The sequence below is a fragment of the Hyaena hyaena genome, unplaced genomic scaffold (assembly GCF_003009895.1).
Source record: "Hyaena hyaena isolate Hyena2069 unplaced genomic scaffold, ASM300989v1 scaffold_918, whole genome shotgun sequence".
Taxonomy (NCBI): Eukaryota; Metazoa; Chordata; class Mammalia; order Carnivora; family Hyaenidae; genus Hyaena; species Hyaena hyaena.
In genome coordinates this window covers 266,173-280,692 of record NW_024081551.1, presented here as the reverse complement: position 1 = coordinate 280,692, position 14,520 = coordinate 266,173, and the positions used below count along the sequence as shown (strand labels likewise).

The 14,520-nt window shown below is 39.3% G+C and overlaps 1 pseudogene; it reads right to left on the bottom strand.

Annotated features, from left to right (window-relative positions):
* Positions 1-11,846: 11,846 nt before the first annotated feature.
* Positions 11,847-12,566, bottom strand: LOC120222864 (annotated as a pseudogene).
* Between the last annotated feature and the right edge of the window lie 1,954 nt (positions 12,567-14,520).

The following is a 14,520-nucleotide window of genomic DNA, read 5'->3' as shown; positions in this document are numbered from 1 at the left end:
ATCTTTCCCTTTGAGTTCACATCTCAATAGGCTAGAGAGCCGTCTATACCCCATTGTGGACATAGACACAGCAAAGCCCTCTGAAGAAATCTGCCTGCCAATCTTGGCTCTACACTAATTCTAAAAGTAGGTGAGGAGTTTAAGAATCATCTAAGAAGTTCTCCAAATAAACTATACTCAAGTCCTTATCACAGGATCTATTTCAAATTCACCTTTTGTCTTATGCTTTCCTGATTTTACTGTTAAAATATTCCAGTACCAATTAGTGTATCAACTTTGGTCCTTACAGAAAGTGTTATAATGGATTAGTAGGAAAACAATAATACATCATTCTATTTTTTGAGGTAAATGTTTCATTTCCCTGTGATGAAAAGTTAATTTTGAAAATTCTGGGAAGTGATTGCTTTCTTCTATTCTCTGCTTTGAGTCCTGATACCTTGCAGTTTTCACACTTGCATGACTTAGAGTAAAATCTTCAAGTGTCATTTCTAAGAATTTTTTTTTTCCTTTTCAAAATGGGATATTGGAATGGATAGCTCTGTGTGATCTCTTTGACTTTCTGCTGTAAGTTTCAGCTCTGTGCCAGGCTCCATGACCCCTCACCTCACTGATCATGGGAATCTAACTTACCTGGAACACAGCTAGTCTTGTTTTCTGTTTTCTGTGGCTCTGTGCTCCTGTGCTCCCAGCCTATCCGCTGAGCTTGTACATGATTCCTGTGACCAGTGTCCTATTTTATTTCTCAGTTTCAAGGTCTAGAATTGTGTCACAAACCTACCTGGGAACACAGTTCTGACCTCTTCTGCAACTAGGCTCTGTTTTTGTCGGAACCTGATGCACAGGTCTCTGACCCTAAATTGTTCCCTAGAGCTGGGCCCATCCAGTGTTTCTTCCTCTCTCTGAAGTCCTGCCTGCCCACGTCCTCACAGCTATATGGTCCGCCTGCTTACTGGAGCGTGTGCCTGTTGCTATTTGTTGGATTTCCTGGGTTCTAATCACTTGCCTTGTCCCCGTCCTTTGTACCAGCTCTCTAGATCTCAAATGCTTTCTCCACTAGCATCCTCCCCTTTTCTGCCAAATCAGAATCTTAAAGGCTGTCCTTTCCAGAAATTGTCTTCTATCCCTACTTTAGCAGTTCATCCTCATGTGGAATATTCTGCAATTCTGGGGATGGAATTAATGTATAAATTGGGGCATTTTTTTATGAAAGTGAAAAATGAGATTTTAGAATTAGGATATATTTTGAAAATTCTATGCATAGGGTGTAGTCTGGTGACACTTAAACACATAAAGCATTTTAGGGAGCTGTTTCACAAATAACATAGTGTTCTCAGAGACTGAATTATGCTACAGTTCAGGAGAGAGGGTGCTCATCTTTATATTTGATTTTTTTTCTTCCAATACTCATTGATTTTTGTTTAGGTCCTTGTAATATTTAGTAGACCTTTTCCCTGTGAAAATGTAAATAAACAAAGATAAAGATGAATGTTTTCTTAAGCTGATTTTATTTTGTTTTTTTTTTCTATCTACAGCTTTTTTTTTTTTTTTACAAATAGTTTTTTGTCAAATTAGTTTCCACATAACACCCAGTGCTCATCCCCACAAGTGCCCTCCAGCTGATTTTATTTTGAAACAAAACATCTCTGAGAGGTCAAATTCAAGATAATTTCAGAATTCTAAACAGGTTTTATAACCTCTATTGGCAAGAGATCTGTATTTGCAGAATCCATAAAGCTTTTAAGGTATAGTTGATATTGAAACAATAATGACCCTGGAACAGGATATTTCCTGGAGATTGATGACCAGCTGGGAGGGGTTGATGGCCTGAGGTGTAGTTGAGGGCCATTAACCTCAGACAGTCATTAAAGCCCAGGAAATGTCCTATGTCTAGGTCGTTATTGTTATTATAAATTGAAAATGGAAAAAAGAAACAGGCATACAGATGATCTGAAGGGCGCCTCCATTTCCAATGGTTTGAACAGGGAGCGTTCTGGGAGAATTTATTCCCCCATCCATTAGCCAACCAATCTCTCTGAATCCTCTGTCACATCGTCCTTCAAGTGATGGGTCTTTGTGCTGGAAATCCCTGAATTCCCCAGACACCTGGATAGAGAGAACAGTTCCCTTGTTGCAGCTACCTTTGCTCAGAGTGACTGGATTAAACAAATAGTAATGGTGAATAGCTTTGCCACTGCTCTTAATTGCACCCTACATTGCCACCTACGTCCTTCCCGTGGGATCAGCTGTTTTCTTCTCTATTTAGCTCCAGTAAATCTTCCACAGCTAAATTTTAAGCCATCGAATATTTTGTCTCTGCTTATTTCTCAGGTCCTTGGGGGTGAAAGTGCATGTTACTTGATTTGCACTTGTGCTGTCTCTAGTCAAGCTACATATGGCATCCCTGTTCAGTTCCTTATTCAGCTTTCAAACAGTGCTATAATTCAGAGAGATTTTGAATTCCCAATTCATAAATGATGTTTAGTTTTGAATGTATTAAATTTCAGCTTTTTTTTTTTTTAACTCATCCTATAGTAGAAAATTCACCTTCCTCTTTTTTTTCCAAGGAAAATATTCAAAATGGAGAAGTTATCACTTTAGGATTTTTACTCAGGTTTCATAACTAAATTGGGTGCGAAATACTCAGCTTGAATATTCTGCAACAACTTTCCAAATTTATTCATTGGCTATAGGAAATCTTATATAAAGTTTACCAAAAATATATCAGAGCACTATGACCTGAACATCATAAAGTTACCATTTCATTTACTCAGTAGTCACAAGGTTTGAGCCATGTATTGGATCAAATTCATCACTGTTGACTGAAAAAAAAAGAAAGAAAGAAAGAAGGAAAGAGAGAGAGAGAGAGAGAGAGAGAGAGAAAGAAAGAAAGAAAGAAAGAAAGAAAGAAAAAGAAAAGAAAGAAAAGAAAGAAAGAAAGAAAGAAAGAAAGAAAGAAAGAAAGAAAGAAAGAAAAACTCAAAATATTTCCCGTGATAACATTGGTCAGAAACATTAGCTTTAGAAGAATAGCATTTCCATGTATAGTGCTAGGCTGTCAATATTGTTATGAATTTTATAAAAATGACCCATCCTCAAAGGACTCCTCTTCTTCCTATAATGCCTGTAATGGTACCTGAAATTCCTGTTACTTATGACTTTGGTCTAAGATAGTGAAATTCCCAGTTAATAAATACAAATGGTAGGGTGCCTGGGTGGCTCAGTCAGTTAAGCTTCAGACTTTGGTTCAAGTCATGATCTCATGGTTTGTGGGTTCGATTCCCGCATTGGGCTCTGTGCTCACGGCTCAGAGCCTGGAGCCTGCTTTGGATTCTGTGTCTCCCTGTCTCTCTGCCCCTTCCTTGCTTGTACTCTCTGTCAAAAATGAATAAACATTAAAAAAAATGCAAACAGTAAGTTTTTGACCATTGATATTTACTAAATCTTCCAGACCACAATTATCCTGGGGATTCAATATAATAAAAATGGTAAGATTAATAAATAATAAAGGGAAATATCATGAAAGTGTTCTTTTGTTCAGATCCCTGTGAATGAAATCTATGAAATTCCTTTTCTTGGCAGGGTCTTCAGAGTAATTCACATTCTCTTTGATGTCCCTAAAAGTCCTCGTATTCCACCACTCATTTTCATTTTAATACCTTTTTATTAAACATTGTGTGTGTGTGTCTGTGTGTCTGTGTTGTGTGTGTGTGTGTGTGTGCACACTTGTGTGTGCATGTGCTGATCTGTGCCCGTTTGCTGTCTAGAATCTCTTCTTTAGGCTGACTTTTCTGGGAGGTAGGGTGACTTTCATGGGCTGTAGGATTTGTTGTTGCCTTATGATGGCACAGCTCATGAAATCAATGTCTCCCTGTAGGTTGTTAGTGAAACATAGAAGAACTCTGTACCAGCTATGACTTTTTTTTAATGATAATCTGATTTTGAGTGTTTATTTTTGTAGTGTGCCTGTTGATTTCCTAATTTATTTTACTTCAACAATTCTCCCCAGTGCTTTGAGTTCCTATATTGCCCCTTCTTGTGGAATTTGGTGCATGTATTATGGTATGGTTTGGGGGATATTACAAATGATGCTGTCCATGGTGACCTATAAAATCACCCCGACTCTCTACTGAAATAGGCATCTTGAATCTCCCCTTGGGTTAAATTCCCTCCATATTTCATACTGTTGAAAAGTTCCAGGGCCTTCTCTCTGAGTAGTTCTGTAACCACATCTCTACTCCATCAGTCACAGCTTGTTCATGAAGGTCCTGCAGTCATCCTGCATAATCTACACAGAAGAACCCTGTGATATCTGAATTCTTGCATTGCAAGGGTAGGCTAGAGACCACTTGAGGACTCTGACTTCACATTATTTTTTCAAGTCACTTTTATTGTGTTTCTGTAAGGCATACCAAAAGGCATAAATATCCTGAGTATACACCCACAATACAATCCAGACAAGAGAGAGAAAAATGGGACAACATCAAATATGAAAATCTGGGTGTCCTCATTCTAAAAGATGACAGCATGAGAAGACATAAATAACTATATTTGTTGTAAAGTTTTTTAAATTTGGGCATAAGCTTCTAATTACTACTCTTCTTCAGTGTATTATGATATTATTATAGTACTTCATTATAGTTAGTTAGCAACAGGTACCTTAATAATATGTTGGCTGTGTTGCAGTGGGTTTCAGCCATTTTTAATTATTAGAATTGTCTTATATTGTTTCAAAATTTTAATTTTATTTTAAAAAGTTTATTTATTTTGAGAGAGTGTGAGCAGGAGAGTAGCAGAGAGAGAGGGAGAGAGAATTCTATTAGGCACTGTGCTGATGGCACAGAGCCTGATGCGGGGCTCAGTCCCATGAATCTCAAGATCATGACCTGAGCTGAATGTAAGAGTTGGCTATTTAACCCACTGAGCCACCCAAGAACCACTCAAAATTTTAATTTAAGTTTTTTAAAAATATTTATTTATTTTTGAGAGATAGGGCACAAGCAAGCAGGGGAGTGGCAGAGAGACAGGGAGACACAGAATCTCAAGCACACTCTAGGCTCTGAGCTGTCAGCACAGAGCCAGACACGGGGCTAAAACTCACAAGCCATGAGGTCATGACCTGAGCCAAAGTTGGATGCGTAACCAACTGAGCCACCCAGGCACCCCAAAATTTTAATTTTGAATTAAATTCAAAGCTCTGTTTCCTTCTTCATCTGGCCAGGTGGAAGGAAAAGGATAAGGGTGAACACTTCCCTATTAAACTGCCTGTGGTGAGGTTGAGTTCTCTGACTGGTTAGTTGTCTTCATTTGTTTGGCTCAAGGTAATCATTTATTGCCTTTTGTGAGCAGGCATTTTTGCCTTCATTTGTTTGGCTCAAGGTAATCATTTATTGCCTTTTGTAACCAGTAGTTACTGGTCTTCTCATATGTAGGTTCTTTAAAGGGTTTCTGAAGTCCTTCCCTACCTAATGCATAGTTTTGGATGTGAGAAATCTGACTTTAATTTTCCACTCCCTTAGCCCTTCTTAAAGTTGTCCATTCACAATCAAGGTCTCTTTTCCTGATGGTCAGCCTTCTTGGTGAAGTCTAGAAAGACAGCTATTGTTTAGCAACTTTTCTCTTATAGACCCTTTGGAAAGTCATCTTTCTATGACATGTCAAATAATACGGCAGGTAGCTTCATGGCTGCCTCTTCTCCCAGCACACCCTCCACTTATCTCTCCATGGCTCAGGTAGCCCAGGTGTGCTGGCCAAACAGATTGCCAACTGGAAAATAACCTGCCCAACTTCCTTTCATATAGACACTTCCTATTGTTTTGTTTTGTTCTCTTTTCTCTTTCTTTCCTTTTTTCTTTCCTTTTTCTCCTTCCTTCCTTCCTTCCTCCCTCCCTCCCTCCCTCCTTCCCTCCCCTTCCCTTCCCTTCCCTTCCAAGTTAGTTAACATATAGTATAGTAATGATTTCAGGAGTAGAACCCATGATGCATCACTTACACATAACAGCCAGTGCTCATCACAAGTGCCCTCCTTAGTGCCCATCACCCATTTAGCGCATCCCCCCACCCAACACCCCTCTAACAACCCTCAGTTTGTTGTCTGTATTTAAGAGTCTATTATGGTTTGTCCCCCTCTCTGTTTTTTATATATTTTTGCTTTTCTTTCCCTATCTTCATTTGTTTTGCTTCTTAAATTCCACATATGAATGAAATCATAAGATATTTGTCTTTCTTTGACTTATTTCACTTAGCATTACTACACTCTAGTTCCATCCACATTGTAGCAAATGGCAAGATTTCATTCTTTTTGATTGCTGAGTAATATTCCATTGAATATGAATACCACCTCTTCTTTATCATAACATCCATTCATCAGTAGACATTTGGGCTTTTCCATACTTTGGCTATGGTTGATAGTGCTGCTGTAAATATTGAGGAGCATGTGTCCCTTTGAATTAGCATTTTTGTATCCTTTGGATAAATACCTAGTAGTACAATTTCTGGGTCATAGAGTAGTTCTATTTTTAATGTTTTGAGGAAACTTTTTGCTGTTTTCCAGAGTGGCTGCACCAGTTTGTGTTCCCACCAGCAATGCAAAAGTTCCTCTTTCTCTGCATCCTCACCAACATCTGTGGTTGCCCGAGCTGTTGTGTTAGCCATTCTGACAGGTGACGTGATATCTCATTGTGGTTTTGATTTGTATTTCCCTGAAGAACAGTGATGTTGAACATCTTTTCGGGTGTCTGTTAGCCTTCTGGATGTCTTCTTGGGAAAAGTAGGCACCTCTTACTCTTTTTTCTTAAATTTTTAAAAACGTTTTATTTATTTCTGGGAGAGAGAGAGAGAGAGAGACAGACAGACAGACAGACAACATGAGCAGGGGAGGGTCAGAGAGAGAGGGAGACACAGAATCTGAAATAGGCTCCCCGCTCTGAGCTGGCTGTCAGCACAGAGCCTGACGTGGGGTTCGAACCCATGGACCGTGAGATCATGACCTGAGCCGAAGTCGGATCCTTAGCCACCTGAGCCACCCAGGCGCCCCGACACCTCTTATCCTTAAAATGGATCACTTTTGAACCCTCTTCCTTTGGTTTTAAGTAATAAGGTAATCTACTTTCGTTCTCCCTCATGGAATAGTGACTCCTTAAAAGGCTACTTTTCTCATTTCCCTCTAAGTTCTCTTTTTATATTACCCAAGAAGAGGAGGTTATACTTGGTAGTAAGGCTTGTTCTAAACTGAGATCTGTTAGTAAGCCCTGTAGGGATATTCTGTGTATTAAAATATGGGAGTCTTAGCATATTTTAGTCTTCAGCTCTATATCAGATGTAGTTCTGGGTAACATGAAAAATTCCCACTTGATATCATGCTTTAATCCAGAGGAAGAAGAAAAGGGGAGAATATTAAATAAAACTACTATTGCTGTTCCTGTCCTAAAAGAATGAAATCAGACTCTGATAAACAAAGGTGAATGGGCAGAAACCAGCGTGAATCTTTTGGAGAAATTTGCTAGCCCAGAGAGGGAGTGGCCTGGCAGATATCCCTCAAGGAGTCTAGAAGGATGAGACTCCTTTCAAGGGCACCTTGTGTAATATTAAAAGTTAATAGAGAAAACAAAAGTCACATTCTCTTCCTATTGGCTCTGAATACCTGATCTTCCTCCTGGAAAGAGTAGAACTTAAAATATAAAAATAGAATCACATTTCAGGGGTGTTGGGCGAACAGAGAACACTGATGTGCTTTGAGTTCAGGTCTTCAGGCCCTGATACATTACACTCCAGGATGTCAGAACCAACAAATATGATTTCTGATTACCTTTTGGTCATCAGTAAGAGCACTTGGTTTTTTCTGCTCTTGTTTGGTTGTTGTTGTTTCACTTTTTTCTTGACAGTTCAATGAAAGTTTACAGGGAAAATTCCAAAATAAATAAATAAATAAATAAATGGAGGGGGATAAAAAGAAAGGTAAAGGGTTTTGAAAACTACAACCAGTAATTTTGATGTCATTGTAAGCATAATTTTTGACTAGACTAGTAAGTAGATAGTTTATGAGCAGTTATCAAGGGAGAATGATCTTTGAAAGCAGCGTGGATTCAAGAACAATAGCTAGACTAATCAGATCTTGTTTCCCTTTTATTAGACTAGTAATTCCAAGTAAAGCTGACATGAAAATATATTCTAAATTCCAAAGAACATCTCACATTCTCTCACTGCATTCTCAAAGATATGGTTGGGAGACATGAGTGAATTATTGTTTGCATAGGTGGATTCAGAGCTCGTTGAGAAAAAACTCATTCATTCAACAAATAATTTTGAATTCTTGTTGATGTCTAGGCAATGTGCCTAGCCTTCAGAATAAGAGACTTAGGGAATTAACATTCATTAAGTGTCTGCTTTGTGCACTTATGCTTAGTGCCCTGTACATGGGATCTCTTTTACTTGTCTGAGAAGTGGATATGATTGTCTCTATTTTACAAGTGAGGAAACTGAGGTTCAGCATTGTTGTTCAAGATCTTAACATTAGTACGAAGTGTTGTTGGGATTCAGACTTTGATCTACATCATGGTAAAGCCATGATGTTCCCATGACATGATTTTCATTCTTCCAGAGAGTAAAGCTAGTTTCCAAAAAACAAGTCAGCGTAGCAAATTCAGCCTCAGATGGTGAGTCAGTATAATGAGGAACTCTCCATCACCTGGAACTCTGAAGCCCCTCATGTATGGGTGAGCTCTGTGCATACCCCACCCACTCTCACTGCAGGTTTTCAAGGAAAGAAGGAATTACTTTGTCAGCGATTGCAGGATGTGATATCTGTGTTAGGGGAAAGGTTGAATTACATCACCTCTGAAATCCTTTCCAATTAGAGTAAGCTTTGAGTCTTTGACATTCTGTGCCTATTAAAGAATCCCCTCTTACTTCTGAGAAAATGGGTTTATTTACTGCCTTTTTGACTTATTGATGTAGTGAAAATATTTTACTATGCTTTAAAAATTTTTTTAAATGTTTTGAGACAGAGATGAGAGAGCGAGAGAGAGAGCGAGAGAGAGCGAGAGAGAGAGAGTGAGAGAGAGAGAGAGAATATGTGCACATGCGGGAGCAGGGGAGGAGCAGAGAGAGAGTAGGGACAAAGCATCCAAAGCAGGCTCTGTGCTGACAGCAGAGGACCCCATGTGGGGCTTGAACTCACAAACTGTGAGATTAGGACCTGAGCTGAAGTTGGACACTTAATTGATTGAGCTACCCAGATACCCCTATTTTAACTATGCTTTTAAAACTCTTTATAAATATCATTTTAAAAGATATCATTATTGAAGTTTTTTTTATATATATAATGGTTTATCTTTACTTCTAAATTATTCCTTAGGATAGATACCTAAATGTGGAATTATTGTAACAAAGTGTTGGAGGCTTTAAGTGTGTGTGTGTGTGTGTGTGTGTGTGTATGTGTGTGTGTGTGTATAAAATCTAATAGTTCTTTAATAAGTTGTTGGAGGAGTTCATTGGAGAATGTAACTGCCAGTGGGGGATTCTCATTCCCCCACCCCTTGTCCTTGGAATGTCTCTTCAACCCACCAGTCCCAACAGTGGGAGCCATTTTCACAGCCTTGAGAGAACAATGTATTCTAGAGACCACGTGGGTACAGTCTATGTGACTGAGCTCAGTTAAAGGCCTCTGTATATACTTTAAGTTTCTGGTAGGTGGGCACAGACATCTACTCATGTTAGTAATGCTCAAGACAAGCCTTGTATGTAAGTTCTGTTGCTTTTAAAACTGCCACCTGCAAATCTGGAATGGTCTATCTCTTTCTTCAGTCTCTCCTTTGCCCTATGTGTATGAGGGCCAGTTTCAGACTTTACTCAGGAAGCTCCTGAGGTTTTCAGCCAACAAAAGTATCTGTGTAGAATTATATTCCCACAAGCAGGGCTTGAGAGTACTTATCTTCGCTTCTGTGTTGAATGATTATCACAATTTTGGGTAAATATTTAGGTGAAAAATAGTATCTAAAATATGCTTCAGTTTTATTTCTTTGATTATTAATGTGGTATATTTAAAATTTTTCATATTTATTAGTAATTTTAACCTTTTGCTAAATTGTTCATTTTTCTATGAGGTAAAATACCAGTTTATATAAGTAATTTATATATGCAGAAAATTACGAGTCTTATGCAGTGTATATTACATTTATTCCTCTCTGTTTTGAGTTTTAATTCTCTTTTATTTTGCAGAGTGGGGAGGGACTGATTATTTCAAAAAGACACTTGTCAATTTTAAGTATCAAAACAGTTTGTGTTATTGACTTTTCCTCTTCTGTGGAGACAGCAGTATGCATTAAGCTGAAAAATTACTTTCCAAATGTGAGAAAGGGGTTAGACTGCTGCTTCAGAACTGTGGAATTATAATAACACCTTGGATTGCAAGTAACTTGTTCTGCGAGTGTTCCACAGGTTTCTAATGTTTCTAGTGCAAACATTTCTAATAAATTTTATTCGATACATGAGTGGTGTCTTGGAATATGAGTAATATGTGATACTGAATGTCACATGATCACCACTGAGCCAGTAGTTCATCTCTGTCTCTGTCTCTCTAGTTGTGGGAATGTGGGTGATCATCTCCCATGCTCGGATGCTCCATCTCAGGCTGTGGTGTTTGGCAGAAATCAGTGTTTTTTCAGAACATTGGAATGTGCTCACAACTGGCACTAGTGTATTTTTTGTCATTTCAGAACACCAATGGACAGTCCTTTGTCTCCCATACAAGAGTAATAGGAATGCTTTGCTTCATTCTAGGTCAGGCTGCCTGCAGATAGAGACACTTTCCTCTGCTGCCTTATTGCCAGGTACATTAAATACAGTAGATGACAGGAGTTTATTAATACTCTACTGTAGTCAACATCCATATGAGGTATACAATGGCCCCCATGCAGAAAAAGACTGCATTGAACCAATAGACAGCAGTGATTCTGTAGTGACAGTGAAAGTCATCTTATATAATAAGCCTCCTCTTTTGTCTCCCTCATACCAGCCACTAAGGTTTTCAGAGGTAAGTGCAGATTAGTTTATTTATTTTTCTTTATGTTTTGTATTTATTATTTTGTATTATATTACAGTATTGTAATCATTTATATATGAATATTTTTGGGTTGTGAAATGAATCATCTGAGTTTCCATTATTTCTTATGGGGAAATACGTTTTGATATACAAATGATGTGGATTACAAGCATGTTTCTGGAATGAATTATGCTCGCAAACCAAGGTTTACTGTATTTGGATTGTTTACAAACGGTTGCCACATCATCATCAACAAAAAAGGTAATTATAAAATGTGTACATCACAACATGCCTTTTTAAAAATAGTTTATTTATTTTGAGAGAGAGAGAACATCGGAGGGGTAGAGAGGGAGAGAGCGTCCCTAGCAGGCTCTGCGTTGCCAGTGCAGAGCCTGATGTGGGACTTGAACCCACAGACCATGAGATCATGACCTGAGCTGAAACCAGGAGTTGGATATTTAACCAACTGAGCCACCAAGATGCCCCAAAAGTGATTTTTTTTAAGAAAGAGGGAGAGAGTGTGCCTGACTAGGGGAGAGGGATCACAACATGCTTTTAATGAGTCTTTGCACTATGCTCACATTCCCTTAAATGTTCTCAGAGATGCTCAGCCTCAAGCCCAACTGGAATCTCTGGGGAGTGGCAGACACTGGTGAAAAAAACACAGGTTGGGGTGGGATATGTGGCAAAAAGACAAAGCAGCCATCCATTTAGAGATCAGCCCTCAGTTTCAAGGCCACCTTTGGGCAGGCTGGCCTCAGGCTGGAGCTGTGGTCAGAGGGAGGGGCAGATGCAGGGCGGGTATCATTCAGGTCAGGCAGAGGCTGGTCATCCGTTGTGTACAAAGGTGCTCCTCTTTGGTGCGTATTAGTGTATTTTCTAAAATCATCATTTGTCTTTGCCAGTTTGACTACCAGTCTTAGCACACTCAGCGCAGGTCTCTGCCTACTTACATTTATCAGTAAGATTCTTCCTTTATCTTTTCTTCATATTTGTCTCCCTTTGGAGCTTCTTTTTCTGCGGCAGCTCTGAGACACCAGGTTCTGCTCCATCAGGTCTGATGACGTCATCCATCTCCTGGCAGCTCTGATCTCTGCCAGTTCAGCTTGCTCCTCTGTGCCTTCCAGGTCCTCCTCAATAATTACCGGCTTCCAGGCCACCCCGTCATACTTCCTGTCTGCCTCTTCTATGATGTGCTCTGCTTGTCTAAGTTGCGTTTCCTGGAGTTCCATCTTTGCTGCATATTTAAGGCTCTATTTTCAATAACCTTTGTACCTGTTTCACTTTCAGTGGCAGGTTTCTGGGCTTCTTCAGCATTTGCAGGGCAGTGGCCAGGCACTCCTGGGCAGGGTCCCTCTCTTCCTCAACCAGCTGAATCTTGTGGTTTAAGGAGGCTACCTCAGCCTCAGCTTGCTCCCAGGTTTGCCTTTGCCCTCCACTTACTGCTGTAAGTGCTCAGCCTTCTCCTCTGCACCTGCTGCTGAAGAACCTGCATCTTCATTGCCTTGATAGTAGTGATCCTGGCCATGGTTCCCACCCAGCCACTGCCAGCACTCAGCTTCCTGCCTCCTCCACTCTTTCTCTGCCCCTCCCCCACCTGCACTCTGTATCTCTCTCTCTCTCAAAAATAAATAAACATTAAAAAATATTTTTAAGTAGTGTCTACACCCATCATAGGACTCGAACTCACAACCCCCAGCTCAAGAGCTGCATGCTCCATTCACTGAGCCAGCCAGCTGCTCCTATGGCTACTTCTCTTTAATGCTTTTCAGTTATATGAGATGGAGAGCTTCAAAGTAGCTTAACAAAAAATTGGGAATTTACTGGCTCACTAGTGGCTCCAGAGAACTGCCTTTGGGTACTGCTGAGTTCAGGGGCTTAATAGTATCATCCAGACTTGGAACACGTCCACCTCTCAGCTTGCTTTTACTCTGGATTGACATAATTCAGGCATAGCTTTCCTCTTGGTGACAGAATGGCCATGCAAAGATCCTGTCTTCTTAGTCACTCAGTGAAGGAAGGTTCTCTTTTTCAGTTGTTGTAGTACTTGAATGAGTCTCACTGGGTGGGCATAACTGTGTGTCCATTTCTGAAATAGTCATTCTGCCCAGGAACATAGAATATTGGAATGGCCCTATTTACCTTGTTCACTCACTTTTGGAGGGATAGAGACAGACTTACATAAGCCAAGAGGGAGCATATTACTAACCCAAAGGAAAATTAAAGTTCTACTACCAAAAAATTTAGATGTCTGGTACAGTTTTAATTTTGCTCAATGTATTTTATGATATAAAGACAAAATATTTTGTTGTCACATTTAAGTTTTTCTGTAATTTCTTGACTTCAGGGCCTGGAACCTGCTTCTTAAAAACTTAGCCATAGAACCAATAACATTAATTTTTATTTTCTTCAGTTTTTATGGTTTATATTTTTGCACTTTTAAGTAAACTAGAACTAAATAGACATAAAAGCCAAATAAATAACTAGTTTAGTAATATTTATCTCTGAAACTGCTTTATCACCTTTACAGCATAAATTTGGATGAACACTACTTTCTATTTCTAAGCCACTTATTGACTTTTTATGTCTATTTTTAAAAAGAATTTATTTTTAAGTAATCTCTAAGCCCAGTGTGGGGCTTAATTTACAACCCCAAGAAATCAAGAGTTGCAGGCTCTGTCGACTGAGCCAGCCAGGTGTTCCTTTTCTGTGTATTCTTATGCCAGCACTATAGCGTTTTGGTTATTGTAGCTATGTAATATCCTTTGATATTTGGTGGTGCAAATAAATGGCAGGTAGCGTGACTGGCAGGGGATAGAAAGACCTGGGGTTAAGAGTTTTACCTACTACAACAGAGCCTGTTTTTACCCAGAAGAGGCTGCCTGTGCATGTGGGCTCTCCTGGAGCTGAGGTTAAGGAGTAAATGAAAGGGAAGAGGGAGTAAGAAAGCGGGGTCATAGGGCCATGGAACCTAAATTGCTTTAAAATATGGCAGTGCCTGTGTGTTACAAAAGATATGGTCCTCTCTATTTGGAGCACAAGGCAAATTATTATGTAGGCCATTGCCTTTTAGCACATTCTTTTTTTTTTTTTTTTTTTTTTTCTTTTTCCTCACTTGCTTTTGACATCTCCAAGTTAGGCTTTTGATGCCACTCATGCTTCAGAGAGTGAGACCAGTTAGATGTTAGCACTTTATGAGCTTGCTGCTTCCAGGACTATTTACCAGGGAGAAAGGGTGGTACCTAACACTGAAAAATGACCTCTAATGGTCACATTTAAACCTGTCATGAGGGCTACTGGAGACATTCAGGGAACAAAGGAACCCCCTTCCCTCCTGATAACATCATCCAAGTGACCTTTTTATCCTGTTGTAAGGCTTATTCTGTTTCTACTGCAGTTCAGATGGGAATCATAGGAGGGATATTATGCTTCTGTTTAGCCATCAAATGTTTATTAAACTTTAAAAAAAATATTTATGAATA